The sequence below is a fragment of the Pongo abelii genome, chromosome 16, assembly GCF_028885655.2.
Source record: "Pongo abelii isolate AG06213 chromosome 16, NHGRI_mPonAbe1-v2.0_pri, whole genome shotgun sequence".
NCBI lineage: Eukaryota > Metazoa > Chordata > Mammalia > Primates > Hominidae > Pongo > Pongo abelii.
Window position 1 is genome coordinate 64,617,792 of NC_072001.2, and position 27,768 is coordinate 64,645,559.

The following is a 27,768-nucleotide window of genomic DNA, read 5'->3' on the forward strand; positions in this document are numbered from 1 at the left end:
TTGAAGTTGCATTTACCAGCAAGCCCGTTATTCTTACTCAGGTTGCATAACACAGATCAGTAATAGCAAAACCTCCTGAAAAAGCATCATTTACACTCCACATAGGATAAAAAAATGGTCAATAGTCATACTCAATTATATACATTTTTAAAAATTTAGGTGGCCTGGGGACGGTTAGCCACCCCAGGGTTCCCTCACTGAAGTCAGCTTCTACTGCATTCACTTAAAGAAGAAATGAGCTGCTTTTACCTGAAAAAGCAAGGCTCTTAACCTCTAGCTTCCCTCTTCTTGCCAACTCCTCAAGGAAGAGACTCTCCTGGGGGCAGGGACCTCAGACAGAAACATGTACAGCTCTAGGAACCAGGAGTATTCAAACGCCTTGGTGCTGACCTGGCCTTTGAAGAGACTCCAAGGGGGGTCGCCTCTAACACAAAGCGCATCACACTGCCAGTGAGATTCTCAGAAAACATTCCCTTTCCTCCTAAGACATCTGAGGGAAATATTTTACAAATTGAAGTATGTTTTCCCAGAGGGGACCATTTCTTCATCTCATTTGATTATCCATGAGGTTTTAAGCACCACAGTTTAAAGGGGTTTTGCTAGAATAAATTTTTGAATCAAATGGCCATGAAATCCCAACGGGCCCCCAACTGCTTTCCTTTGGTAGCACATCATGAGCAACTGGAATTAAAATGGAACCAGAGAAGATAATCTATGCAAAGATAAAGCCACCTGAAAGGTAAAAATAAATGAGAACAAATCAGCCACGCAGTAGAACATTCACAGCTTCAGGAAAATATCAATTAAAAGTATTAGCTGCAAATATTTCCTGAGGAACTAACACTAAAATCGCCCACTGTGTCTCTCTTACTATTTACCTAGGTGCTTTAATTTGCATCTTATGCAAAATGCTTTTCTTCATCGTTTTGGTTTCCCATTTGCTTTATTCCTCACTAGGCAGAATAATGACTGGATGCTTTAAAACATATGGCTGTTTTGACAACTTAGAATAAAATATGTGAGTTACGTCTTTATCACTAAGAAACCCTATAATTTAGTAATTTGGTGCTCAGCTACTTTCAGTGAGAAGTCAGCTTAACTGAGCATCAACCATGCCTCACACATTGTGCCAGGCATTGCGGTTAGAAAAATAATAAAGACGTAGTCCTGCTTCAAGGAGCTCACAGCCTGGAAGAGAATGTGGGTATGCAAACAAATTATAATACGTCATCATAAGTGATACAGCAAAGGTACAGTCTATGGAGGGAGGGAAATGAGTAACTCTGTCTGTGAAGAGCCTTTGAAGTTGTCTTCTAAGCTTGCTATTTGAAGGCTGACCAGTAATTCCCCAAGTAAACAGGGGCAGAAAGGCATTCCAGACAGAGGAAATGCATGTAGGGAAAGGGTGAGGAATGTTGACAGCATGATGCATTTCAGAGACCACAAGAATTTAGATATTGTAGGACTATCAGGTGCAAGGTAGAAGAGGAATATGAAAGCAGCAAGCAGAGGCCAGATCATAAGGAACTGTGTCTGCCATGCCAACGAGTTCAGACCTCACTAGTCGGTAATGGGGTTGCCAGGGCAAGGGTTCTAAGCAAAAGACAGACAAAATTATATTTCTATTTTAGAAAGATTACTTTGTCAGCTTAGGGAATGCCAGAGCCTGAACTAAAGCCTATGGCAGACGGAACAGGAAGAAGATGATTCACTGAAGAGATATCAGAAAAATGCAACCAACCTATGTGGTACCCTGGATAAAGGAGAAACTGAAAGTTGGATAAGTCTCAGGTTTCTAAATTAGGAGGCTTTGTGGTTGATGATGCCACCAACGAGATGGAGAGACTACAGAAGAGACTTAAGGATGGAGGTAAGTGCTATGGTCTAAATATCTGTTCATGGGTTGAAACCTAATCCCCAGTGTGATGATATTAAGAAGTGGAGCCTTTGGGAGGTGGCTAGGTCATGCAGGCAGAGCCCTTGTGAATGGAATTAGTGCCCTCATAAAAGTGGCCTGAAGGAGTTTGTTTGCCTCTCCTGCCAACTATGAGAAACAGCCCTCATCAGACACCAAATCTTCCGACGCTTTGATCTTAGGCTTCGTAGCATCCAGAACTGTCAGAAATAAATTTTTGTTGTTTATAAGTTACCTAGTCTAAGGGGTTTTCTTATAGCAGTTCTAATGAACTAAGACAGCCGGGAGGAGAATTATTCCATTTTGGATAAATTGAGTTTTCTATCTGGGTGGAGATATCTGGGAAGTAGTTGTTTCAAACCCTATGGTGGAAACTCACCCAAGGAGAACAGGAGAGGAGCAGAAAACCAAAGTAGACCCTGGAAAATGCCACCTACCTGTCGTGACAAGCAGAGGATGCTGATGACAAGAGCAATGCGTCCAAATGAGGAATGAGTCCAGCACATGCTAGAAATCTTTAGACTCCTTAACTGTTTGAAGAGCCCTTTCCTCAAACAAAATCTCAGGTGAAGCCCAGCATGTAAAACAGAAGTTGAGCTGCTCTCCCTGAAGTAACTTCACCAACACTGAGCCCCTTCCCTACATCTTTAGCCAACAGAGTAAAGCCTCAGAAGCACAGGACTGAAGATACCATGACAATTAGGGAGCATAGATGCTCAACAGTAGAAAGCTTGAGGCACAGACCTCCCCCCAAAACTAGGTAAAGGAAATGAGAACTATATTGATGGGTGTCAACACAGAGTGCAGACTGTTTGCACCAGAGGACCATTTCCTTGCTTTCCACTGAAGACAGGGAGGTCCAGAGTTAGGTGGCTGGATTGGTAGTCAGGTTAAGTCTGGTCACAATCTGGAGAGTGGCTGAGAGAGGATCAAGCTGCTAGTCCAGGAGTCTTACTACTGTATCCATTTCATTCCAGTTTCCCTGGAACTCAACCTGGAGCTGAAACCGAAGTCCAAGGTAGAATTAGCAATTCCATCATAAGCTCTTTGGAGGTGGAAGCTATGGGTTTGGACTTCTACATGGTGGGCTCCCTGAAAGAGCTTACTAAACACTTCCTGCATGAGTGGCAGAGTACATCTAAAAAAGACCTGGGCTTTCTCCGAACCTGTGCTGCTCTCCTTAGGACAGGGGACCTTCTGATCAAATAGAGTGTCTTCACTTACACAGCATTATCCACCAGAATAGCTCCCTAAACCAAGGTAGACGGCACTGGAGGAATTACTGAGACTCCTGCCTGTCAGATGGCAAAAACACTTATGGAAAGATTATAGATGATTGTTACAATAGCATTTTAAAATGCTAACCTTCCCTACGGTCAATGGCTCCAAGAAAATCTCATGAGCTATCTGTGCCAAGGTGGCAAGATCAGGTACCAGGCTAGAATGGCAGCTAAACCTCTAAGCAAATAGAGGTGGTAGAAACAGGGCTGGAAGTGAGAGCTTAGAGCACGTCACTTCTGTCCCTTCCATGCCATCATGTGGCTTCTCAATGCTAAAATAACCTAGCGGGAGTCAGCTACAACTTAAAAATTCTTGGAAATAGGAGGTGAGCCTGAAAGATTTATTATCCAACAACCTCAAGGGCCAGTCTCAGACAGATACTGGAAGAGCAAGGAGGAGTAGGCGAGCAATTTGCCTTTTAATTTATCTTGCTCTTCTGGATGAAATTAACTTTTGGCTTGCTACAGCATAATTTACCTCTAAGTTTGCTTCTGGAGAAGTTAGGGACATTGCTTGCTAAAGTTTTGCCACTATGCAGAATTTTTTCCAACTGTTTCTCTTTTATACCAGTGGAGTGAAGATGAGAAGTTTGATCCTTAGTCTGACTCAGAATCTCCCACTTGAATAAGTAGTCTTGACCCAGATCATGGGACAACAAGACAGGGTAAATACACAACTCAGTTTTCTGTCCAAAGAAATCCAAGTCTCTTTCTTTTCCAGAGGTGAAATCAGAGGTGATTTAAATAGGCAAGGTGAAATTATCCAAATCCAATCTGGCTTGAGAGAAGAAATTCCACTTCCAATTTTCTCAAGTGTCAAATGTGGATTTTAAGGATCAGATATAAAACAGACTAGCTAATGATTGCTCAATTTCCAAAACTCCCAGCAAGTAACACAGATGAGCCGATGTCCTCCTAATGCTGTTCTGGAATCCTGTTAGTGGAACGGAATGTCCCACAAGATTCCATGAATTTCTATATCTGCAACACAGGCACAAGTAATTTTCCCAGTATTCAGCTTTCTTTGTTCAATAGGAGCTGGTTTGGGGAGTGGTGTCTATAGGGGGTGATTTTGCTGGCTTTTTAAAATAAACAACTGACTGAAAGCCAAAAAAGAATCTCACAACCCACTACTGGAACAAGTCTCAGTGTGGATCTCAGGTTTTGGAGATGAACCACCAAGCAGACATTTTGGGGAAACTGAAGAACAGAGAAGGGTCAGGATACAACTTTCAGCCTACGAGTCACATTATTCGGCATGAGAGAGTACAGACACAACCATCAGTAACCAGGGACAGATATGGGTTAACCTCAGGATGTTCAGAAAAATCAAAGATGGAGAAGGATGCGGAAACATTTGGACTTTCTGCCTTCTAACTGAGGCATCCTTATCCAGCTGCCAGTTCTCAGGAGCAAGTGACAGCAGGAATGCCTATAACCTGGATAAGTGCTCCCAGCCAGGCCAGCCTCAGGTACTGCATCTGAACTTGGCCTCAACAAGGAGGCTAAAGGGAAGGAATCTGATCACAGTGGCAGCATCAGGACTCTCTACCTGCTTGCCTCATCCCTGGAGCTACTCATTAAAGTCCTACTCCAGCTCCCAGAGGCTATAGAACAGTAAGTAGTCACAAGAGCCACCATCTCTTTGAGCACGATGCAGGCATTCTAGATACAGTTGACCCTTACACAACACAGGTTCACACTGTGTGGGTTTGCTTACACTTTTTTTTTTTATTTCAATAAAAGTTCCACCTATTGTGCCTGCCTCTCCTGCCTCCCCTTCTGTCTCCTCCACCTCTTCCATCTCTGGCACACCTGAGACAGTGAGACCAACCTCTCTTCTTTCTCCTCCTCCTCAGCCTACTCAATGTGAAGATGATGAGGATGATGATCTTTATGATGATCCACTTCCACTGAATAAATAGTAAATATATTTTCTTTCACTTATGATTTTCTTAATAACATTTTCTTTTCTCTAGCTTTGTTGTAAGAATAGCCTATAGTTGACCCATGAACAATGTGGGGGTTAGGGGCACCACCCTGCTGTGCCTTCAAAAATCCAACACTTAACCATGAATAAACTATCATTGACCAGAAGCCTTGCCAATAACATAAATAGTCAATCAACACATATTTTATATATATTTGAAATGTATGAGTCCACAGGCACAGAGGTACTAAAACCTATTCTCCATTTTTAAAAGTTATATAGAAGCAGCAGTGGAAACTACCCATACCCCCCAAACACACACAGTTTCCTGGCCCCACACTCACGCTTGACGCTATGATGTTTCTTACCCCCAGGTGGGAGGATGCTGGCTCTTATTCCTGTAGGCTGATTGCTTTTAGAGGAGGAAAATCCAGGCTCTGAGGCCAGGAGAGAAGGGGATGGACAGAAGTTCAGGTAGGTTCCCTTGGGGCTTAGAACTATGAACACTGATGAGGCCCAGGCTCAGCCCTGCTGTCAACCTATTGCCCCTAGAATCGCTGATTTGGACTGATGCCCTGGTCATGAGAAGGATCCTGCTGAAGTATAAGTATTTCCTTGGCACACTGTACTAACTCACGATCCTTAATCACTTACTTGATGGTCTGAAAGGCAGCATAGCATAGCTGTTCATGTGGGCCAGACTGAGTTCAAATCTTGACTCAACCACATACTAACTGTAATCTTGGCTTAGCTTCTCTGTGCTTCTTTATCCGTTTCTTTATCTGTAAATGAGGATGCTAATGCAATAATACTGCCTATAGCATAAGAAAGTTGTGAAAAGTAATGGATCAAGTACCTATAAAGATCTTAAAACCATGAGTTTGCCTTATTGAAACCACTTTACTTTTTGGCACCAAAAAAAGTAAAGGGCTACCAAAAAAAATTCCTAAAGACCCACCTCCAAGAAACTTAAATTCTTCAAAGAGAGATGAGATGGGCACATCCATGTTAACATTCTAGGTCCAAAGTGGTAAGCACTGTAAGAGAAGTACAAGTAAATGTTAAGGGAGTTTTGAGAAGGAGTAATGTCTTCCAAAGTGTTGGAGCAAGGGCTGGGGAAAACTTTGGAGAATGGAACCCAGCCTTAGAAAGTCATAGGAATTTTATACAGAGTTATGGAAAATTCGGGCACTTCACAAGAAAGAAGTGTATGATAAAAGACAGAGGTAGAAGAACCTGAGGTTTGTGTGAGGAAGAAAAAATAATTTAGTTGGTCAGTGCAGAGTTTTGTTTGTTTGTTTGTTTAATGTGGTCACTATGATATCTCATCTGGACTCCTGCAACGGTCTTCCAATCCTTCTCCCTGGTATCACTCTTGCCTCCCACAGAGCAGCCAGAGTGGTTTTGTTGACACAACCCAGATCCTATCTCTCCCTTCCACTAGCTTCTCATTGCATTTGGAATAAAATTCAAACGCTGTACTTAGGCCTATGAGGCCCAGCTTGGTCTAGCCCCCTCCTCTCTCTTCAATTTCAATTCCCATGGTTCCTTTGGTCCTTTAAGTTCCAGCTATGCTGGCTTGGTCTCTTTTTTGTTCCTCTGATATCTAAGCTTGTTCCTGCTTAAAGTCTCTGCACTTACTCTTCCCTCAGCTCAGAATGTTTTTTTGTTTTCAAATTTAAGTTCTGGGATGCATGTGCAGAACATGCAGGTTACATAGGTATACATGTGTCATGGTGGTTTGCTGCACTCATCAACCCATCATCTAGGTTTTAAGCCCCACACACATTAGGTATTTGTGGTAATACTCTCTCTCCCCTTGCCCCCCACCCCCGAACAGGCCCCAGTGTGTGATGTTCCCTTCCCTGCATCCATGTGTTCCCACTGTTCAACTCTCACTTATGAGTGAGAATATGTGGTGTTTGGTTTTCTGTTCCTGTATTAGTTTGCTGAGAATGATGGTTTCCAACTTCATCATGTCCCTGCAAAGGACAGGAACTCATCCTTTTTTATGGCTGCATAGTGTTCCATGGTATATACATGCCACATTTTCTTTATCTAGTCTATCATTGATGGGCATTTCGGTTGGTTCCAAGTCTTTGCTATTATAAATAGTGCTGCAATAAATATACGTGTTCATGTGTCTTTGTAGTAGAATGATTTATAATCCTTGGGTCATATACCCAGTAATAGGGTTGCTGGGTCTAATAGTATTTCTGGTTCCAGATCCTTGAGGAATCACCCATCAGGCTAACAGCAGATCTCTCTGCAGAAATCTTACAAGCCAGAAGAGAGTGGCGGCCAATATTCAACATTCTTAAAGAAAATAATTTTTAACCCAGAATTTCATATGCAGGGGAGTTTTTAAAAATACCAATGCTTCAGCCTCACCCCCAGCCCCTAGATTCTGATTTAATGGGTCTCCATAGGATTGGAGCATTTGTAAAATTGTGGTTCTGTTGGCTAAAAGCCATAGAGTAGACTAGAGAGGTACTTAGGAGTCAGCAATGGAAGGCCTTGAGGGTTGGGTGGGAGGGAGGAAAGGTGCCTGGGAGTCTCCCCAGGCTCAGGCTTAGATGGCTGAGGACCAAGAGGGGCTGTTCAGTGAGACTCAGAGCAAAGATGAAAGCAGCACAAAATAAGGAATTGTGAGAGGGCTCTCGTGTCTTCCTTGATATCACATAAAAGATTCATCATCCATACTTGATGAGAATCATTGGTATGGTATTTTACATCACATGTGGACGAGGAGCCCCACATGGGTGGTGCCTATATTCTAAGAAGCTTGCTTTGCCTTGGTTCTGAACCTGCCTGTCAGTCTCCTCTCAGTTATTTCCCTTCTGATCCCTACAGCTGTCTTCACGAGTTTCCCAGACGGTACCCAGGGTTTGTATGGTTGGACTTTGTCGGGCAGGTTCACACTCATCTGCACCAATCCTTTCATGCATCTGTAGGCAGTTGATGCATCCCTTCTCTGCTTCAGTCTTTCCACTTCAAAGCTTCATCCTTTCTAGTCAGCCTACCATCCCTTGAATAGTTCCCATGCTCTTTTTCTGCACTTTCTCCAGTTTTGCAGATGTGAGAGCCTGAAGTAGCAGCCTGTATCCCAGGTGTGGATTCTGTGAGGTTCAAGGAACAACCATGATTCATTGAATAGAGACCTGCTCCTTTCTCAGTGAAACCCACCTTCTTCACTGGGAGCTGATCAGATTGCTGGATACATGAGCTTTTTTGCCCATTTTATTTAATATATACATATTACATATGTATATATGTATGTATGTATACACACACAGTATAATAATTGGTTCCAGCTTAAAACTAAGTGCCTATTATACTCAAAATGCAAAATATGACTATTTCAGATTAAAGGGGCTTATTTTGAACCAAGTGGAAGGATGTCCTGTCTTCAAGACATAAGAGGCTTTCTTTGATTTCATTTTCCTTGGTCCCAATCTATTCAAACACTGCTTAGCAAATGAAGTTCTGGAGAAGAGAAGGAGCTGGGACGGCGTCGCTGACATCCTCAAAGAACAGAGGAACATTTTTAGCACAAGCACCGTCACACACATTTTCCACCGCCTCAATTAGATGACATGCACTGTACGAAAATGACACCTGCCATCTATTCTTAAGTGCATCACAAAATACAGTGATTTTATACATAAATCTTTAACAGAGGAGGAACAATGAGACATAAGCTCAGTGTTCCTTTGTTTCCAATCACCTTGGGTGTGGCGGCCATAGGCACAAAGGGCAGAAACACACTTGTTCCCGCAGCCTTTGCTGCAAAGGAGACCAGGCGCCACAAACCCTTCCTGTACTCAACCAAGCCCTCTGCTTTTAAATGTTATTTTTTCCTTATTTCAAAATTATCTAAAGACCAACTGGTTCCAGGCAGCTCTTTCTGTATATTAATTTTTAATTGGAGAAATAGCAATTAGATGCTGCATTGATTGCCAGTTCCCATAATCTTTTTTAATTTGAGATAACAATCTATTCAAAAAATGAGTTTGTCCCTAAAATATCTTTTCTTAATGGCAATAATAACTGAAGTTATATACAAAACCAGCAGAGCAGCCCACAGGGAAGGGGTCTAAATTATACATGGAATATTCTGCACCTGGCTTGTCAGTTACAACAAGAATTTTACCACGTGTGCTCTAGGAAAATGGTCAATTTCATATGTTGTTTTTATTAATTTCATTTTTGAAACAACCAGGTAATCTCTGAAGAGAAGATTTTCATGGTATTAAGCCTGCTTTTCTATACCTAAAAAACCTAAGATGTGTAGATAATAAAATTCTTATTTAGCTCTTTTCTGTAGACACTGGCAAAATGCAGATTATGAGGGAAAAAGAGGAATTAGAGAGGAATAGACTCCCTGATTTGGAGGAACTCCCAGTCTGGGGCTGAGCAGATAGGAATGCAAGTTCAATACATAGACCAGCATATCTCCAGTTTTTACCAGATCTTCCTGAGTAAGGAATGTTAAGGCCTCCAGGGGAGCCGCCAATAAATAATCACCTTCTTCTAGCCCAGTTCTGAACTGAACAATTTGAGAAAAACAGAAGCATCAAGGTGGAAGCCAAATATTACCTCTTCTATCACAGACACTAAGCAAGAGCCTCTGGCTTAGGGTGAGAGTCCATCAGACCAGCTAACTGAACCCCTGAAGTAAGAATGTTTCAAGACATGACTGCTGCCCAGAAGGGAATCACATATGGAGGCGTAAGGGACCTCAGTTACTCTCTAGAAAGGAGGAGGGCACTCTCAAGAGAAAGAACAAAGGAGTTGCCATGCTGAACACGCTTAGTTACTCTTTCCACATTTACCAAGCTGGGATGTCCACTCCACCTCCCCAGGTGTGTGTGACAAAGCAGAGAAGAGGGGCTGCAAGTGTATATAGGAAAAATTGCTCCCCATGGAAACCAAGATCAGAGAAAATGGATTTTCCTCTAAAAAGGACAGGGAACTGGGGTCCAGAAAAGGTAACAAAGTGACTTGTTCCTACCCAGCATAATTTTTTGCTGTCTCATGTTTTATCTTAAAATTGCATAAGATTTTAATATTCTGTTGCATAAGATTTCATGTAACATGGTTTTGGCCATGAGATATTTTACATTAGAGAAGTCTCTGAAATTGAGCAGATCTGGGCTTGAATTCTGCCATCCTGGTTTGGACAATTCTCTGTGCTTCAGTGTCCTTATCTGAAAAATGAGGATAATGACTGTCCATCCTTAGTAGAACATTAGAAAATGATTAGAAAAGATAAGTCAGAGAAAAGGCTCTGGCATGCAGTAAGAACTCAAGAACTCAGTAATTATTACCTGAATTTATTTCCATTATTGTCTTCCAGGAAGATTTCCTTATTTCTGCTATGGGTCTCATGCATCCTGTCTGCTCACTGAGAACCCTGTGGTTCACATTTTCCAGCAAAAGGAACTTTGTTTTGCTACTCAACTGAACATTCCTCTGAAAACAATATCTTTCCCTGCCTTCCATGTCCTACACCCTTTCTCCCTCATCATTCTTAGTCCATGTCTGCTGAAAGCCTGTGGTGCAAAGTGTTGGGGATGGAGATGGAGAGGAGGAAAGAGGCAAACAGATGAAATACACAGAACTCTGCCTCTCAAGAACTTCTGATCTGGAAAGAGTGATAAAACTTGTTTATCCACAAGGTACAGTTTACTCACAAGTTGTACAAGTAGCACAAATAGAACTTTATGATAATCTGGAGTGAGAACAGGACCTAAAACCCTCCCTTCTCCATCCTACTCTGATCACTCAGGAGTAGGTCTCAATGCACTCACTGGAGACATACTAAAAGGGGGTGACCACCCATGACTGAAGCTCACAAAATTAGGAAGAATATTGGTAACAACAGATATGTTCGCCAGAATTCATATGATAAATAACTAGTCTCCATTCATCTTGAAAGCTATAATTTGGGAGATGGGGTTGTATTCATTCACTCTCATACTGTTATAAAGAAATACTGGAGACTGGGTAATTTATAAGGAAAGGAGGTTTAATTGGCTCATGGTTCCACAGGCTGTAGATGAAGCATCTGCTTGACTTCTGGGGAGGGCTCAGGAAACTTACAATCATGGTGGAAGGTGAAAGGGGAGCCAGTACTTGACATGGCTGGAGCAGGAGGAAGAGACAGAGTGGGGAGGTGCTACACACTTTTAAACAACCAGATCTCCTCAGAACTCACTCACTATACAGTACCAAAGGGGCATGGTGCTAAACCATTCATGAGAACCCTGCCCCCCATGAGAACCCATGAGAACACCATGAGAACCCTGCCCCCACGATCCTGGTGGAGGTGTCCCACCAGGCCCCTTCTCCAACATTGGGATTATAATTAGACATGAGATTTGGCAGGGACACAGATTCAAACCATATCTGGGGAAATTATACACAATTTACTGCTAAGGATAGTTGCCTCAGAAACATATGATCTACCAGGAGTGATAAAGTCTAAGATATCTATAATTTAAATATAAGATATATATAATTTCAATGGATAAAAATCACTGATTATAACAGCTAATATATAACTACTGCACAGTTACTATAGTATTCAGGATTTGTCTTATATTATCTCACTTAAAAACTGAGATTCTCATAAAGTTTGGGATGAAAGAGGTGGGTCTTAAGTTGACTTATCTGGGAAACAGTCTGAGGCAGAGATTTGTGAGTGGGACGTTTACTGAAGAGTGCTCAAAGGAATCACACCTGCAAGGCATGAGGAAGCAGGACTGGGCAAGGGGGAAGGTGAACCACAATGCAGTCACAACAAAGGTCTCAGCTGATTCCCACAAGGAGCTATGAAGCTGGGATAGCTCTTCAGAGATGTCCCCAGTGGAAGACAGGGGTCAGGACTCTTTATCCCTGTATTACTAGTCATTGGATACTGGCTGCTCCTGAAGAAGGCAGGTAACTTGAATGAGGCAACACCCTTTGGCAGATATTGATATCTGTTTGTATCAATCTTCTTCCTAATTTTATAATTTTACCTCTGCCAAAGGGTGCTGCTGCCTCATTCAAGTCACATGCCTTCTTAGGGAGCAGTCAGTACCCAGTGACTGGTAATATAGGGCTACAGAGTCCTGAAAGAGACTAAGGTGTGAGCTGTCAGCAGCCAATGCTCCCAGGAGTTGGGGAAATGGGTACCTCAGTCCTCAAGTGAGGATCAGAGTGACACACCACAGTATCCACTACAGGGAAAGAAGAATAAAAAGGAGGTAAATGTATTGAGCACCATCTACATTCCAAGCACTGTGGAGGACAATTTTCTTATTGCATTTAGTCCTGCTGTATAGACGTCAGTGACTTATTTAAAGCTTCAGAGAGATTACAACATCCCTTCTTTCCTCTAACTTAGTCATTCTCAATATGGAGTAATGTTTCCCCCAGAAGACACTTAGCAATATCTGGAGACATGTTTGCTTGTCAAAACTGGGAGTGGGGTGCTACTGGCATAAGTAGAGGCCAGGGATGCTGCTAAAAAGCCTATAATGCATAGGACAGCCCCCATAGCATTTATCCAGCCCAAAATGCCCACAGTGCTGAGGTTGAGTGTGTTAGTCCATTTTGCATTGCTATAAAGGAATACCTGAGACTGGGTAATTTATAAAGAAAAGAGGTTTATTTGGCTCACAGTTCTGCAGTCATACAAGCATGGCACCAACATCTGTTCAGCTTTTGATGAGGAAGCTTTTCCTTATGGAAGAAGATGAAGGGGACCAGGCATGTCACTTGGCAAAAGAAGGGGCAAGAGAGATGCCATGCCCTTTAAAACAACCAGCTCTCATGTGAACTCATAGTGTGAGAACTCACTCAATATTGCAGGGAGGGCACCAAGCCATTCATGAGGGATCCGCCCCCAGTGACAAAAACACCACCCACCAGGCCCCACCTCTAACAGTGGGAATCACATTTCAACATGAGATTTGGAGGCGACAAACAACCAAACTATATCACTGAGAAACTCCTCTCTAAACCCATAGAAAGAAAAACATATAGTTGGGCCACAGTAATTGGCGGCTTTTCAATGGTGTGGCTCATTCTCTTGGCCTCTCCTACTCCTGGTTCCCCTGGAGTCTCTAGGCTTCTTGAAATTTTTGAGTGGAAGGGTTTGATCCATGTGCTTGGTACCACGAGATGGGCTTGGGGCTGCCTCCCCTTTGATACTTTTCCAGCTTGGCAGGACCAGGTGGGTCAGGCAAAAGGGGACTGGGGATCTAGGGAGATGAGTTAGGCCAATCTTGCTCTTAGTCTCTAGCAATGGAGGAGGGTGCTCCATTCCTCTGCTTTATCTTTGTACCTCTTCTTGCTATTAGAGGAGTAAGACTCCAAAGGCTCAAATATGATGGGTGAGGGGGAAAGGGCTCTGAAGCTACATTTTTTCTGGGTCTCCAACCAGAGAAGAAACTCACTCTGTTTGCAGGTTACCAGGGTAGAAGTCCACTTAGGGCTATGGTAGAAACATATCAACATACATTTTCCTGAAATGCTCCCACTGTTGATCATCAACAAACTTTTTAAGCTAATGAGGAAATCAGGATTGCAACCATCTCTACCTTTTCCATCAGAAAAATAACTAGGAATAGTCATTACTATCACCATGTTATAGGTTTGAAAAGGTTAGAAAGGTTAAGCTCTCTGACCATGGTCACACTGCTAGTCAACAGCAAGGCTGAAATTTATAACCACATCTTTCTGGATACAAGACCCATGCTCATTTATTTGGGGGACATATATATTCCTTTTACCAAAGGGGATATCCATGTCTTACTATCTGTTCCTTGGTACCATAGACACAGCTAGAGTGGATGAACTTCAGGCTGGACCCAGGATCATAAGATTTCTATTCTTTTCTTAATTTGAAGTGTAATAACTCTGAGCTTTCCAACTTCTAAGGGAAGGCAAGAAATGAAAGACAGGCTGGGTGATTTATATAAAGTGATAATGTGAGCTCATCTCCTTGTGGCCATCATTTTAGTCTGCAATAAAAGTGACTGGTCTGACACCCTCCACTTCCTGAACATCCAGAAGGCCTAACTGCTTGGACTCCCAGACATAAAGCTCTCTGTTAATGGACCTGTCAATTTCCTAAAGTGAGCAGTTTTTCATAACACTCCATAAAACCAAAAAAATAAAAAATAAAATTAAAAAAGAACATAGCATTTAACATGAAAATATGAGTATCATTTATTGAGCATGAGCTAAAAGCAGCAGAAAAATGAACTGACAGATGAGCAGTGGTTGGTGACAGAAAACAGAAGGACTCAGGAAGGGGGTTCTTTACGTATTAAACAGGGCCCCTATTTTTAGCAAATTATAAAAAAACAGACATTCATTATAAACTTAAAAGTAAAAAGCTTTATGTTATAATAACAATCTAGTATCCTTGTTATGATACATTTACTAATCTCAATTTAGACTCTCAGAGATCAGATTCATGTCCCATAAAACATATAGGGAATACATTACTGAGCAAATCTATAGCAATAGATTACATAAATATCTATGCCCTATTAAGTTTTCAGTTATAAACTATGGTTTATTTTTGAGCTGTTTTAATTCATGAAATTATTTACAAGTTTACAGACACCAAGAAACAAACTGGATATACTGTGTTATGCAAATGTTATTCCAAATATGGAAGTCATAAGAATAGACTGCATCTAGTGATCAACATATAATTATAAAGAATATTTCAGAGCTTCATTAATGGCAGCTGTTCACAAGATAGTTGGAAGTTTTCAATGATTTTATTACTTCTCTATAAATACAGCTGAACTTTACAAAGTTCATCCTCCTTTTACATTGTCCTATTGTCGTTTGTCCCCAAGTTTTAAATTCATTCAAATGTAATTTAGAGGTTCTGTCTACATACTAAATAAAATCTGAGCATATAGAAGCTAACGTCAATATGATGGACTTGTCTTTTTGGAGAGGTAGCATAACACAATAAACAAGCACTAGAGTTTGAGTTAGTTGAGATGGTTAGAGTCTCACTCTGATACAAACAAGCTGGGTGACCTTGAGCAACTCACTGAGTCCTACTGCGTCTGTCTCACATATGGAAATGGATGTCATCTCTGCCTTACCACTATCTTAGGTTTGTTATGAGGACACGGGAGATGGTTATATGAAAATATTTTGTCCCCTGAATGAAAAAAAAAAAAGGATATCATGAGAAACACAATTATGTTTTTGGAGAACATTCCATTGACAGAGAAACAGCAATCAAGTGCAAACATTCTCCAACAAGAAGGTATTTTGGTTCTACATGCCTAGGACTATCATGGAGTTATGAAAACATTTGAATGCCATAAAGCACTATTAAAATGGTATATAATAACAATAGCAAGAACAATATAGCAAGGAATCATTACTGAATCATGAAGCAGAAAAAATGCAGAACATCCAGTTACATTTGAATTTCAGACAAACAATGATTTCTTTTACTGTAAGTATGCCTTGTATATTGCACGAAACATACAGTAAAAATTATTCACTGTTTACTTGACATTCAAATTTAACTGGGCATTCTGGTTTGTTAGTTTGATTTTGGGGAGGAAGAGGGCACTAAATCTGGCAATCCTAAAGGCGGAAAGGCTTTGAGAATTCTTTGTCCCCCTTCCCTGAGCATGACAAACCACCTTGATCATTCAGAGAATTTATTTCTTGCCTTATCTCGTTTTGTTCATCTCGAATATTAAGGGTTTCAAGGATATCTTCTTTTGACCACTCTTTTTATGTCTCCTTCAGCACATGCACCACCATACATCATTAGAATATTATCCTATAGATTCAATTATGAATTTGTCTCCCCAGCTTAACAGTGAATCCATTGAGGGAGGGACTCATTCATTTTGAACACCCAATGCCTGGTTCAATGCCTGGCACGAATTAGGTATTCTGGAAATATTTTATGAATTAAGGATTAAAGATTGTTTTTCTCATTCCATGCTCTCATTATGGCAAACTTTGCTCATATCTGCTACTTAAATGATGAACCAGTGTACAAGTCAATAATCCATGTCTCTCTGACCTGACCTTTCCCATTGAGGTCCAGATCCATCAGTCCAGTTGCAACAAACTATTGGCTGTCTCAACCTGGATTCCCATGGGCACCTCAAATGCAACATGTCCAAGACTCGATGCATCATCTTCCCCTTCTTTGTTGGTGCCATATCCTGTAACCCAGGCCAGAAACCCAGAGTCCTTCTAGACTACTTTCTTTCCCTCATCACTAAGGCCTTTCATTAAAACCTTTTGAGGAGGTTTAGAAAGGAAAGTTCTGATTAGTTGGTTTGGCCTGGGGCCAGGGAATGGGTGCTTTTTAAAAGTGCTTCATTTGATTCAGTGGTATTTAGAAATCAATGTCCTATGAAATATAGCAAAAGACCTACCAACAGCCTTTCTCTGCAGGCTTCCTAATTCCGTGTGAAACGTGAAAATATCCCCATCTAATTTGTACTTATAATTGAGAACCTTATTAGATTTTGACATGAAATACTATTTTCATTCATGTATGGGAATGTTTTAAAAGTGTTCTTTGCATGCTAGATGTGATTTGGGATAACCACCCTCCCCAACCCCCCAGCACACACACTTCAAGAAGTTATTTCTCTTCACATAATGAAAATTGTTGCCAAAAAATTCAGTATTAAAAAGGCATGCTATAAGTAGCCCTTATTTGGTAAAATATTTGTTTTATTACAAGTTTTCCCACCTAGACTCAAAAAATACTATTCATTAGAAACAAAGGGGGTGGGAAAAATAAAGATTTTAGATTATCTGGAGCTATTCTCTCTCTCTCTCTCTCTCTCTCACACACACACACACACACACGCAAACACACACACACACAGTATGTCAATTGGAGATTTATGGTCACCCCAACTTATCCATAATCTTGCTTGAAGTAAGCCCAAGCTAGAACTTAATTGTAAATACTCAACACACACTTTCATTTTTCCATCCTTTTATTATAGATAGCAAAATAATTTAGATTTACCCCAAACCTGCATCCTTTCATACAGAAATGGTAACTCTGAAAAATCTTGCAATCAGTGAAAAAAAAAGTTTTTTCTAAACTTTTTAAATAAATGGTTTGCCCAGGGGTAAGACCTTTATACTGTCTTAGCCAAGAGCAAACTTCCCTAGACAAATTGGCTGGCTGCTTCTTGAATTCATCTCAGCTGAAATTGAGGCATTTTTGTTATTGATATTATCTGACCATGTTTTTTTTTTAGCCACATATTTTGTTTCACTGGAAGAAAATTAGATTATATTAGGTTGTGTACAACACGGAGCTTCAAAACATCCACCCTGTCAAAATAATTTCTTAATTAGTTGTACAACATACTTTTTTGAGACAGAACTTGTCAGAAAAACATCCTGCAGTAGGGAGCTTAAGTGAATTCATTCTCAGGATTTTAATAAGACTATATTTTGCCTTCTATATGTAGAGAGAAGAAAGTAATTGTCTGGCAATTCTTTGCTTCCTTGGAGACCTGCTTCAGTTTTTTTTTTTTTTTTTCAAGTTTCAACTACTGTTTAGAAAGAAATTGCTTATGTTTTGGTTAATAAAATAAAAAATGCATTAGGTCATTAGATGTTGGGTTGGTGACAAGACTAATATAATAAGCTACTGAAAAGAAAATTAAACCCTCCTTCTCAAAACATTTGTCCATGAGTTTGTATAAAACAACTGATTAACTACAAGGGTCCAATTAAAGAATACACCATTCTTTATTGCAAAAGATTTTTAAACATTTTACCACTTAGTCTCTAAGACTTTAGAGAGTTTGCTTCATCCACCAAAATTTATATTAAGCCCAACATATCAAAACGTTTTGGGTTTAGAAAACAGAGGATTTGAATTTTCAACCTCATTTAGTCATGGCATTTCTGAGTAATATTAAGAAAGCCACTGAACTTTTCCAGACCTCTTTTGATCCACCTGTAAAAGAGTTACAGAGTTCTCATGAGGAAGAAATATTGTCATAACTGTGGGCAAGCTTTAAAATTTCAAATGCAGTAATATCAGCAACCATTTACTTACTAGGTGTCTACTCTATGTAAGGCACCAGATTAGATGCTGTATTTTTAAACCTCATAAATGCAGTATGAACCAGGAATTCTTATCCACAGATTTTAAATGAGGAACTCAAGACTCAAACAGTTTAAGGCAAATTGACCTGTGTCAAATACTTAAGCAGCAAGAAAACTGAGATTTGAACCTGTGTCCATGGGACCCAGTCCTGCCACTGCCACTTTCTGCTCCCTTCTCATACTTTTATCCCTCAAAATTATGGCCTGTACTTTGACAGAGGGCAGAGGAAAGAGTCCACAGCTAACCCCGTTGGCTAGCACACATCAAGGGGTCATCGAAATAGCTTGCTCTTGAAAAATTCATGCCTTGGAGTGTTGCCAATCACCAGCATGAAGAGCAAACTGGAACTGGGGAGCTGGGCTCAGCTACTCAATCTCAATTCAAAGAAAAGTTGTAAAATGGGACCCTTGGTTTTCAGCCTCAGGGTTTCCAAAGCCATAGATGACACTCTTAAAAACAGAGGCAGTTCTTCTACTCATTATGATTCAATACGGTGGCCACATGGTAATTATATGTCTTGTTTGTCAACGCAAATGTTTGATGAGTACCTGTTTTGTGCCAGGAGCACTGATAGGTACCCTGAGGACCTGATCCCTGCCTTGAGACAGGGCAAAAAAGCAAAAATAAAACATATGAGAAATGAAATGACAATATGTGATTAAATTGTTCAAGAGAATAGTCAGAAGCCATCAGTACACATATAGCCATTTGTATAGTGCAGATAATAACGTGTTGTAAGAAGTTGGGATCAGGGAGTGGGGAAGAGGAAGAGATCCTTCAAGCTAAGAGTGTCAGGAAATGCTTTAAGGAGATCAAATTAACCCTTTATGGCAGATCATTTTCATTTTCTCCCATCCTAAGAATGTCTGTTCTTCAGTCCTTGTGATATCTTCTACAACACATCTATTGGCTAGAGCTCCTCGTTCTATGCGTAAAAGAGCTACACGAGCACATTAGGGCTAGTGTATCATTAATGCCTATTTTGTTAAGAAATATAAATCCAGGTGACGAAGCATTAGGCACAGCCTTGGAGAACAGATGGGAGAATGTAGAGAAGATTTCTGGGATGGAAGAGAACAGTACATACAAAAGCACAGAACAATAATGGTAATGCATCATTCAGCAGGACGTGGAACTGTTGGGAGGAATGGTGGAGGTGAGACTGGAAAGCTAAGTTACAAGCCCTTGGAGGCTAGGCTAAGGAGTTGCAATTTCATCATATGCGCAACTGAGTGTTACTGAGGTTAGGGGCTCAGGGTGACCAGAGATAACTTTGTTGATGAACCTAGGGAAAGAAAAGGTAGGAGTGGTGAGTAATCACGCCAAATGCACTGATAGGCTAAGCAAGGCAAAGATTAAGAATCCACCACTGGTTTTAGTTATGCAGCTTTAAAAGGGGTGTGTTGGTGCAGTTTTGATGGTGTATACAGGGCAAAGACCTCATTGGGGTAGTTGAGGAGAGATAAAAGAAGAGGAATTTTAGATGCTGAGTACTTAAAACTCATATAAGGAATTTTTTTACAAGGGGAACAATGAAACAGGGGAGGGGAAGTGAGGTCCAGAGGTTTTCTTAAGATGAGAAGAAATAATAGTACATTAGTAGGAATTGTCCAATAGAAGAGATTCGTGGAGCAGAATTCTTGCAGAAGCAGCAGGAATAGGATGTAGCACAAGTAAAAAGGCATGATTGGGCTTTGGATAAGAGCACTGACAGTTCAGCTCTGTTAATAGGTGGGAAGACCGAGTCTAGAAGTCACTGGAGGGTCTAAGTCAGGAATGCTAATGGTGCCTGTTTTTAAAGAGTAGGGGCAATGTTAAGGAACTTGGTTTCAGAACATTTTTGTTTAATACTTTTTCTTAGGTAGGAAGTGTACTGAAATTTTTTACTTTATCACTTTCTGAGAATGATTTTGCTTGAGTCCAGATCAGACTGAGCCTCTCTCAAATAATTGGAATTCCACAAGGGAAGTTCTGAGTGGCCCTTACTTTCCTGCCAAATAGGATTTAGCTTTATTTATTGATTTCTACTTTGATATCCAAAATAACATTATATATTCTGTTCTAACCTAATTATATTCTTTCTAAACAACTTAGAAATGGTCCAACTTAGGTCTCCAAAAGAACTTGTAAGCAGCGATCAGATGCCTAAACCTCCCCTTAATCTATATTTATCAACTACAGTCAAGTTGACTCATTTGGTAACAGCTGTCTGCCGCTTTATAATCATCATCATGGAACATCAGGTATTCATTCATTCCACAAATATTCATATGGTGCCTACCTTGGGACAGCCCCTTTACTAGGCCCTGGAGGAACAGCATGGACAAGGTAAAGGTGCCGTCCTCAGACAGCACACTTGAGTGAGGAGTGATTACAGTTAAACAATTGATTCCCAGTGCTAGGACTGAGGACACTCAGAGAACAATGAGAGCACCTCAGAAGATCTGGCATGCACAAACTGGGGAATAATAAGCATTAAAATGGTAAATGCATAACCAGTTTACAAACTCACATGGCATACTTTAAGTTCCCCCTTGAAAAAGAATCCCAATGATTCCATGGACTTAGAGAAATTCATTGCTACTCTTGACCACTTTGGCTGATGACTTCACTGGTAATTTATTTATTCATTTAACAAGGATTTACCAAGCGCAGAGATACTTCGTGTCCAACTGGTACCCTGGGAATACAACGATGAAGACAGTGAAATTCTTTTTCTCAAAAAGCTCAACTTTTTCTACTCCACAGGTCCACCTTCACACAGGCGGGAGTTTGGAGCTTCTATGCCTACAGAGTTTCTATCTCCCATAGCTAGCTACAGGAGAGTAAAAAAAATGAATCAGTGGAAAGAACTATGTCCTCCCCATGCCTTCATGGTTTATCAACATCCTCCCTGAAATGCAAATCAAAACCACGATGTGATACCATCTCACACCAGTCAGAATGGCTATTAAAAAGTCAACAAATAACGTATGTTGGTGAGGTTGCGGAGAAAACGGAACATTTATAAACTTGATGGGAGTATAAATTAGTTTAGCCATTGTGGAAGACAGTGTGGCAATTCCTCGAAGAACTAAAAACACAAGTAGCATTCAACCTAGCAATCCTATTACTGGGTTTATACCCAAAGGCATATAAAATTATTCTGTTATAAAGACACATGCACGTGTATATTCATTGCAGCACCATTCACAATAACAGAGACACAGAATCAACCTAAATTCCTGTCAATGTTAGACTGGATAAAGAAAATATAGTACATATATACCATAGAATACTATGCAGCCATAAAAAAAGAACAAGATGATGTCCTTTGCAGGAACATGGGTGGAGCTGGAGGCCATTATCCTTAGCAAACTAATTCAGGAACAGAAAACCAAATGCCACATGTTCTCACTTATAAGTGGGAGCTAAATGATGGGAACTCATGAACACAAAGAAGGGAACAACAGATGCTAAGGTCTATCAGAGAGTAGAAGTTGGGAGGAGAGAGAGGATCAGGAAAAATAACTAATGGGTACTAGGCTTTAATACTTGGGTAATGAAATAATCTGTACAACAAACCCCCATGACACAAGCGTACCTATATAACAAACCTGCACATGTACCCCTGAACTTAACATAAAAGTTAAAGAAAATAAGACATAAGTAGAGATAAAATTAATGACAATAATCATAAAGTGAAAATTGAAAGCAAGAAAAACCAAAAACAAAATCATCCTCACCCTCCATGGTTCAAATCAAATGCCAACTCCCTCACAAAGCCTCTCCTAATAAAGCCAAAGTGACCTATATATTGTTTAAGCCAAGGCCCCTTGTGTGGGAGTTTCTGTGGTCTTTAATGAATGAACTCTGAAATTATACATGTTCTAAACATTTATATCCCCTGCTAAGTTCCAGGTTGAGGTGAAGTACTGTTTCTGATCTACTTTTACATCTGACAAAGATTTGATTCAAGAATTTTTATATATTAGGTGGTCAATGAACATTTGATGAATAAATGAATTAAAACCACAACTTACACCAATGGACTTCTCCTTTCTTTTATTTCTTCCTTATTTCTATTAAATGTAGGTATTTTCAAAATATTGTTTCTGTATATTACCTATGCATTTTTCTATCTGTAGAAGTAATATATTCATTGAATACAAAGGATGATAAAATAGTGAAAGAAGAATTAAAAACATCTATAACCTCATCACCCAGAATATAGACACTGTTTAACATCTTGGCGTATTTTCTTTCGGTCTACGTGTATTCAGGCTTGAAACTAAAGTTCTGTCATCCTCTATATAAAGCTTTGTATCCGATCTCAGAGATGGTATTACAACCAGAATGTCAACACCAAAAAAATTTTAGGCTGAATTAATGCAAATTAGAAGAGGAGGCTGTCCTAGAAGATTCTTGGATTAAATCAGAGGATGTGGTTCCATCCATTAATCCCACAATCTACTGGTATAATTGGTCTCTTGGGACCTCAGGTGTTTCCTCATCTATAAAATGGAGGTAGGGGGAAACCAATGACTGAGTTCTCATTTCTGATGTAATACTATTTAATTCCATTACATGTGAAGAAATGGCATGCACTATTATTTGGTGTAGTTACACAGAAATCTCAAGGCTATTAATACAACAACCTCCTATCCTAAATGATAAAATTGAGACTCAAAGAGCAAAGTCCCTGGCAGACTTCAGCTCCAAAATAGTAATATCCAACTCCAAGTCTGTTCATTTTTCTCAGTGCTGGGATGTTTATCAGAACCAAGCTAAGGTGGGCCCATGTCTAGCTATGGGTGATAGGACAAGGCAGGAGAGAGGCTCATCAATGCCAAATCAGCTTCCAGGCCATCTGTGGTGATGTGTTCCTCAACACTAGGATGGATGTTGGTTTGAGAAAGCAAGTGAGACACAGTCATTTTCAAAAGGAGCTTAGATTCTCATTGAGAAGACAGACTTATCACACTACCACATGCTGTCTGTGGTGATTTACTAGGCAAGAGCCAATAAGCATTGCAGGACAGGGCTGATACAAGCTGTCACGGCCAGGTGGAAAAGGTAAAGCCAACAATTAGTGGAAAAGCCGGGAGAGAGCAGGTAGGATGCCAAAACCTGGGAGCATAGCAGGAGCTCAAGGCCGGGGTATGACCAGGTGTAGGGAACTAGAACAGCCAACAGAAGACATCCAAGTCCCAGCCCGACAAATGCCAAAGACCGGCTTTTTTGCCAATCTGAGTTCCAAAACCGGGGAGTGAACAGCCAAGGTGTACTCCCTAGGGTTGAAACATTGCTTTGGGCCAAAGTACTGGCACTCCTTTTGATGAGTCTGCTCTCCTGAGCCCCTGCACCTGCACTTATCTTCAAGAATGACCTCTAATTTGACATCACCCCCAATTCCAGGACCTGCATTATAATATGATGCCGCTGTAGAATTGGGCTGATTTAGACAGGATGGTTTTAGGTAAGAGACCCCACTTCTCAGCCTCACACCCAACTCTGGTGTCTCCACCTCTTCAGGCCCACATGATAGATTTTAACAAGGTCTGTGGGGAAATAATAAGACAAAAATTCAAAATCTCATATTTTCTTTTATAAAAGAGTTCATAGGTTAATCTCTAAGTTTCTAAGTATATTTTCAAATACATCACCAGAGGGGGTCAGGATACCAGGTTTGTGGTCACTTCCCTTCTCTGGAAGTCAGTTTCTTTCTATATAAAATAAATGAACTAGATTTTGTCAATTTTAGTTTATTATTATTTTTTATTTTTCTCTTTGAGACAGGGTCTCACTCTGTCACCTAGGCTGGAGTGCAATGGCGTGATCACAGCTCATTGCGGCCTTGAACTCCTGGGCTCAAGGGATCCTCCCACCTCACCCTCCCAAGTGGCTGACACTATAGGTCTGTGTCACTGCATCTGGCTTTTTTAAAATTATTTTTAGTAGACACAAGGTCTTGCTATGTTGTCCACGCTGGTCTCGAACTCCCGGCCTCAAGCAGTCTTTCCACTTTATTATCCTAGGATTATAGGTGTGAGCCAACATGCCTCAAATTTGTTTTTTTGTTTATTTGTTTTTGTTTCTTTTTTGGGTTTTTTTTTGAGACGGAGTCTCACTGTTTCACCCGGGCTGGAGTGCAGTGGTGCGATCTCGGCTCACCGTAAGTTCCACCTCCCGGGTTCACGCCATTCTCCTGCCTCAGCCTCCCGAGTAGCTGGGACTACAGGTGCCCGCCACCACGCCCGGCTAATTTTTTGTTTTTTTTAGTAGAGATGGGGTTTCACTGTTAGCCAGGATGGTCTCAATTTCCTGACCTCGTGATCTGCCTGCTTCAGCCTCCCAAAGTGCTGGGATTACAGGTGTGAACCACCATGCCCAGCCTCAAATTTCATTTTTTAAAATAAATGTTCATTTGACATAATTTCAGATAAGAAAAGTTACAAAGATAATGCAAAGGGTTCCTGTATAATGTTTACACTGTTCCCCCTAATGTTAACATATAACCATGATACATTTGTCAAAACTATCATCAGATGTTATCAACTAAAACAAACTTTATTCATATTTCACCAAATTTCATTTTGACCCCAATACCATTGTTTTGAAACATCAAGATATTTAATTTCTTTTGCTGTTTATTTTTTGATATAACTTTTAAGGGCCTATTTTGGGGTAGAGGAGATCTAGTGGTAATTAATTCATACTTTAGGAAGACGCTCAGGAAAAAATTCTGAAATGGAAACGAGATGTCAGTCAGAGCTTCTGGTTTAGAGACTGAGGGACGAAGGCCTTCACTTGTAGGAACTAGGGCTGGTTATTGTGGGTAAGAGATGTGACCGGGCACAGTGGCTCACGTCTGTAGTCCCAGTACTTTGGTAGGCCGAGGTGGGCGGATCACGTGGTCAGGAGATCGAGACCATCCTGGCTAACACGGCGAAACCCCGTCTCTACTAAAAAATACAAAAAAAAAAAAAAAAAAAAAAAAGTTAGCCGGGCGTGGTGGTGCACGTCTATAGTCCCAGCTACTCAGGAGGCTGAGACAGGAGAATTGCTTGAACCCGGGAGGCGGAGGTTGCAGTGACCCAAGATCACGCCACGCACTCCAGCCTGAATGACAGACCGAGACTTCGTCAAAAAAAAAGAAATGCATGCAATGGTTTTAAATTTTACCCAAATGATTCTAATCTATCGCCACCCACCAAAATGTCTGAGACTTAAAATGTAGCACGGAACCCTTGCTCCTCACATGCTGAAACGCATTATGCACGTACTTGGTAATTCATTCTTTTCAACGTAGTTGTTTCCGCTTTGTATTTTCATTCTTAACAAGGATCTAGTCTGGATTAAGATGGTAAAATGTACGCAAGGAGCCTTTCATTTAAATATGCTCACTGGAGCCTTGCAATAATCACCATGAGATAATCAACCTTATGTTTTTAATCAATTTTATATTTTCCTTCTTTATAATTTTCTCATTCATTTAATTTCTTGGGAAATTAAGTATTGGGAATTCTGAAAGTGATTCTCTTCAAGTGATGCTATTTCTAGAGCAACTTAGTTAATATATAAACATTAACACAATAATTTATTGAAGAATTAGGAAGACTTCTGATAAACACAAAGGCAAAGAAAAAATGTGAGGCATTGTACTGACAATTTTATGTTAGCTCTTTTGTTACTCCCAGGTTCCATTATTATTCCCATTCGACAGATGAGGAAACTGAGAATTAGTTTTCTAATTCTCCTAACTCTGACAAGAGTAACTTGCCCAAATCACACAGCCATGGCAAATGGAATCAGGAATCCACTTTCTTCAACCTCCACATTGTACAGGGCCCCGTTCTCCCAGAGTTTGCCTACTAGTTATAGAGCCAAGGTTAACCCATACAAGACAATTAGAAAGTCAACAGTGTTGCCATTAAAAAGAAATAAGTGTGACTGTACTCTGGGAACTGTACACAAATTACATGAGTAACATTTTTATTATTGTTAACTGGTGACGCCAAAGGCAAGAACTATCATTTGTCCCCCTAGTTTTAAACTGGCATATAATTATTCTAGTTAATGTTCCCATCTCTTCCTACTCTTTTGGTGGGAATACTAACTCCATACACCAATTGTATAAAGAAAGATGAAGGAGATACAGGCAACAGGAAGGGAGGGAGAACCATTTTGCATTTTTCAGAATGTGAATAAGAGACAACTTCTAATGTTTCAAGACTAGCCTAAAGGCAGAAAATGCTTCTGGGGAAAAAAAAAAAAAAAAAAAAAAAAAAAAAAACTTTCCCAAAGTTTTGTTTTCAAAGAGGTTATAGTTTCTGAAGACAAATCCCACTATCCTTTTTCAATTCATCCTTTATTTCCTTGATAATTTTTTTAAATAAATACATCTGGACAGTTTACAAAGTCCTCAGAGGCTGAAAAACTTGCTATAACAAGTACTATATTTGACACATTCTTCTTCAGGCTAAGTTAATTCATTTAAGGTTTTAATGTTTAAATAAACTGCTGCCCAATCAATAATCTACAAAATCATTCACTCAGGGAGAGGTCTTCAATCATTTTGCCCCACTTAAGGCTGATTTGTATGACAAATGAACACGTTTTATTATATTCCTCAGTCTGCTCCATGCACTCCTAAAACAGTGGTGCGTATATTTTCAAAGAAACTAAGGCACCCCTCTTAATATCATGTCACAGCAGTACTTAGTACAACCAAAACACTAAATATGGTCCGAGAATGTGACAGGAGCACACATCAGAGAAGCATCCCTCGTTTCCTGTTCACCACAGGCAAAGCAGCAGGGTGACCAGGCAGGAAGATATTGAGCTTGCTGCACTGACACAGTGGAAACTCCAGTTTTGCTAATTGCTTAACGTAAGACTTCAGGCAAGTAGCTTAATCTCTCTGTTCCCATCTCTTTATCTATAAAAATGATAATAATAGAACAACTACTTCATAAGGTTGTTGTACAGTTCATACACAAATGTTAGCCACTATTATTTGTCATAGACTTGCAGAAAAAAGTGTAAATCAAGTGTATCCTTAAAAATTATATCTAGACTCAATAATATCTCAGCTAAACTCTATGCGAGTTGCCTAGGGTAAACTCCACAGCCCCCTCCTGAAACAGCTCTGCAGACCACCTTCTTGCTTTCTTGTAGAGGAGAGGGTCATTCCCATTGTAGGTCATGGCCATCTGCAAATTCAAAATTATACTCTGTAATGAAATCAAATTTTGTATCTTTCTGGTTATGAACAATTATTATAAAACCATCCATGATCCCATGACACGTTATAGTGGGGAAGAGATAGTTCATTAAAAACATTTACAGGCAAAAAATCAAACCATCCCTTTAAAAATTGGGCAAAAGACATGAACAGACACTTTCCAAAAGATGACACACACATTGCCAAAAGCCTACGAAAAAATACTCAACATCACTAATATTAGAGAAATGCAAATCGAAACCACAGTGAAATGCCATCTCACACCAGTCAGAATTG